Here is a 5000-nt window from a genome sequence, read left to right as displayed (position 1 = left end):
CTGCAACATTGCACATAATACCCGGACCTTCTCAACTAAAATCAGGAATAGCTTTGAATGCAAGCAAGCAAGCATTTCAACCATCGTACCACTTTAGATATACACATCATTATAACAGAGAAGAACAACAAGACAGATGCTATACTTAGTTATGATATAAATCCTTGTTCTTTTATCACGAAGCCCTTCACAGACTCACAGAGTTCTATCGGTTGCAACACAACAGCTCTATTACTTTAAGGAACGGAAGTGATTGGCGAAAGTGCGATAACGCGATTGGTAAATTGGCTGTCGATGGCGTATATTATTTTAAAATTATATATATTTTTTATATATTATATTTATTTTTATATATAATTTTTAAATTATATATATTATTTTTTATATATTTTTTTTAATATATTAATAATATTTTATATATTATATAATATATATTATATATATATATTATAATATTATGTTTATGTTTTTTTTTGTTTTTTTTTTATGTGTGTGTTGTTTGAATTTGTTATTGAAATTAATTTTATATATATTTTAATATATACATATATTATATAAATATATATAATATTATATATATTTTATATTTATATATATATATATATATATATTTTAATAATTAATTTGTTATTTATTATTATAAAAATTTAATATATGTTAAAATTACAATAAATATATATTTTTTATTATATATATTATATTTTTTTTATATAAATTTTTTAATTATATAAAAAATTTATTATATTTTATATTATTTATATATTATATTATATATATATAAAAAATATATTTATATTATTATTTTATATATATTTATTTATTTATTTGTATGTTATTATATTATATATATATATAATATTTATAAAAAATTTATTGAATATTATATAATATTAAATTATTTTTTATATTTTTATATAAAAATTTTATATATATATATATTTATATATTTTTTATATTTATTATATGTAAAAATTTTTATTTATTATATGTATATATAATTTTTTTTTATAAACAAAATTATATACATATTATGAAAATTATAAATTTATATTTTTATATATATATATTATATATATAAAAAAAATATATAATTTTTATATATTCATTCAATTACTTCTTAACATCTGGATTCTTGTCAGAGTTCTAAGTCCATACGCAGACTTGTCACCAGGTCTCTTCTGTCACGAGGTCTCTTCTGTCACCAGGTCTCTTCTGTCACGAGGTCTCTTCTGTCACCAGGTCTCTTCTGTCACGAGGTCTCTTCGGGAGCGCGTCCCCGGAACCCGCGGCGTCGATCGGCCCCGCAAAGCCGCGAGCAGCGAGCAGCGTCGGCGTCGGAGGTTCGCTCGCTCGTACGGCTCGTGATTTGGGTCAGGGACTAATCCACCTGCACATGTTAATTATCACCTGCGATACGGGTGCAGATAAGGAAGGTAATGGACCACGGGGAAACAATAGAAAAATCTCTTAATTAGATTCTTAATGGAAGTGGTATTAAAGTGCCAGACGTCTTGGGCATAAAGGGGTATTAGCTGCCCATAATCACCTGGCTCCGTCTTTTAACTTTCCCTCAAGGCGATGGCGGGGTGACCATCTTGGTGTCGAGGGGGAAAGGGGGTGGCTGGATGGATGGAGGGGGTACGGGGGGCGGGGGGCAGGGAGGAGGAAGGGGAGGGGAAGGGGAAGGGGGAGGTAGAGGTGAGAGTATCTCTATAGAGTAATGGGGGATTGGGATCGAGAGGGGGAAGAAGGGGGAGAGGAAGGGAGAGGGGGGGGGGTGAGAGTAGCTCAGTTGGGGAAGGCGGGGGATGTAGTGTCTCTCTCTCTCTGTGAGGGGGGGAGGGGGGAAGGGGAGGGGGCCAAGGAGTTAATATCTGAAAGGGGGTTAGGGGGTAGCATCTGAGTTTAACGAGAGAGGGAGGGGAGGAGGGCGGGGGGGGGAAGGCGAAAGGGGGCGGTGTGGGGGGGGGGGAGGGGTGCGGTTACTGCTTCTTCACACAATTGTTCTCAGCGCCATAACCCCTTAAGTGTTAGTTATGACCTCATCGTCATAAAGACTTTATTTTCGTGTCGTGAACATTTATCCCAAGAAAGGAGACAATGACGTCATCAGCTCCGAAGATTAGACACCGTGTGAACTTGCAAATAAAAGTATTATTTGGTAATTGTCGTTGAGCTTCATCAGTTGCAGAATATCCAGACGTGTTGCAACAAGGGGATTAACGGCCCCCTGTGTCAGTCCACGATGATTTCTTTATCATGTGGACTAGTTCAAAACAACCATGACTTTCATTCTCGACGGCTGTATGCATGAGGCGGTGTTAATCGCTTCAAATCGTATTAAAAACCGTGTACTTACTTGTCTGTATGATTGCTGGAAATTTAGATTAGGTGCGTTTTAATATGAAGTAATGAGATCATTAAACTTTTCGATTCTCCTTCTCTCTCTCTCTCTCTTGCTCTCTCTCTCTCTCTCTCCTCGGTTATATATATTATAGATATATATATATATAAAATAATTATATATATATATATATATATATATATATTATATTTTATTATTTTATAAATATATATATATATATATTATATTATATAGTTATTAATATATGTATTTTATATATATATATATTATATATTTTATAAAATATATATGCAAATATATGCAAAAATACATTACATACCTACACTATTTGTTATATATTATATATATATATATATATATATTATATATATATATATATTTTATATGTGTGTGTGTGTTTTGTGTGGGGTGTGTGGTGTGTGTGTGTGTGTGTGTGTGTTTGTGTGTGTGTGTTGTGTCTGTTATATATATATATATATATATATCTATATATATAATATATATATATATATATTTTTTTATGCATGAATGTATATATATATATATTAGTCTATTTATACATTATAAAATTTTTTATGTATATATATATATATATATATATATTATATATATATTATAATTATATATTATATATATACATGTGTGTGTGTGTGTGTGTGTGTGTGTGTGTGTGTGTGTGTGTGTAGATAGAAAGAGAGAAAGAGAGAGAGAGAGAGAGAGAGAGAGCGAGAGACAGAGATACAGAGAGAGAGAGAGACAGAGAACGAGAGCGAGATACAGAGAGAGAGAGAAAAAAAAATGTGTGTGTATGTGAATATTGAACGTGGTACAAATAGTAGCACCAAATGCATCATGCAACAGAGAGGTGGACGCGCAACCATGCGGGTAATTACAACAGACGTGAGGAATTGACTGACCAGGTGCCAAAAAACGGGGCGAGAATACAGGAAAAAGCGCCAACAGGAGATCTCGCAAAATTCCGCTCCGGTCATTACAGCCAAAGGAGCAAATAAAGAGATATTTTCCGCCCTAATAGAGGTTGGAACACTGCACACTGAGAACCAAAGCAAGTCAAGGTAACGAGCGCTCGGGTGCTTTTGAAGGCAGGTGTTGGAGACCGAGTGAAGGCCAAAGGTGCTTTCGGATCATCTCAAGAAACTCTGAGAAAGGGGTAAAGTCTAGATGATGAGAGAGAAAGAAAGCTTAACACTATATGTTAAATAGATGTGTATGCTCTCTTTAATGAATGTCTTTTGTGCCCCCCCTCCTCTCCCTTTTTCAGAAGTAGACTGAGGGCACTTGCTGACCAAATTTGTAGTCTCACTAGCGGAGTCTTCTGAATTCTTCAAAATATTGAATGTAAAATTGGTTCCACTACCTCAAGAGAGAGAGAGAGAGAGAGAGAGAGAGAGAGAGAGAGAGAGAGAGAGAGAGAGAGAGAGAGAGAGAGTGGGGGGTGGGGGGGAACTGTTTAAATATCTCGAAAGTTTTCCAAACTAGCAGGCTTTGCTCCGACAGCGAGACAAGACAGGGAGCTTCATTCTGCAAACACCAGCAATTGAACCAATTAATATCTGACCTAGCATATTTTCCTTCGAGAACACAGACTGGTCGCGTGTCGTTCATGCTCGTGTTGTTCTCAAAGACGACAAGCTTTGAACGAAAGTTTGATTCTAATCTATATTCCGATGAGATGATTAGGTGAGTTTCGGAACGGTGGTTCGAACGCAACATCCAGTCTTGAATATGAAGCATCAACTTCTTTTTTTTTCATCATCGTTGCTTTCAACATCTTTAAAGGTGACGAGTAATTGAGTAATCGAAAGGTAGAGTGATTACTAAGGATGAGAAAATGAAAGATAATATTAGAGATAAAAAAAAATAATGATCATGTGTCTGACTCTATCAGTGAAATGGATCAAACGTTGTCTATTATCTTCTTGCTTTACATGAGTGGGTAATAAGCAGCAAACGAGAGGGAGAGGGGTGGGGGGAGAGAGAGAGAGAGAGAGAGAGAGAGAGAGAGAGAGAAGAGAGAGAGAGAAGGTATTGGTCCTAGAGAGGGCGAGATGAGAGAGAAGAGAGGATTGAGAGAGAGAGAAGGAGGAGGAGAGAGAGAGAGAGGAGAGCGAGGGATGGCGAGAGAGAGAGAAAGAGAGGAAAGAAAGAAAGAGAGACAGAGCGAGAGCAAAAAGGAGAGAGAGAGAGAAAAGCACGAGTGGAGGAGCGAGAGAGAGAGAGAGAGAGAGAGAGAGAGAGAAAGAGAGAGAGAGAGCACGAGAGAGAGCGAGAGAGAGAGAGAGAGAGAGAGAGAGAGAGAAAGAGAGAGAGAGAGCACGAGAGAGAGCGAGAGGGAGAGAGAGAGAGAGAAGATAGGGAGAGAGAGAGAGAGAGAGAGAACGAGAGAGAGAGAGAGAGAGAGAGAGAGAGAGAGGACCGCGACTTCTTAGCGTCTCAACCCGTCAGCCAAGGTCCCAAAAGCCTCAGAACTCATCAATGCTTAATTGAACTTGAAGACACGCGAGTACAGCGTGTCGAAAGGTGTCCTTAAAAAGAGCGAAATTATCGTACTTTTTTTTCTTTTCTTTTCTCTTCTTTTCTTTCAACGGAACAAGGAGTGATTGGCACGTATTAG

Source organism: Penaeus japonicus, unplaced genomic scaffold (genome assembly GCF_977035675.1).
Source record: "Penaeus japonicus unplaced genomic scaffold, GWHDUDI00000001_assembly GWHDUDI00000023, whole genome shotgun sequence".
NCBI lineage: Eukaryota > Metazoa > Arthropoda > Malacostraca > Decapoda > Penaeidae > Penaeus > Penaeus japonicus.
This window is presented reverse-complemented; position numbering follows the sequence as displayed.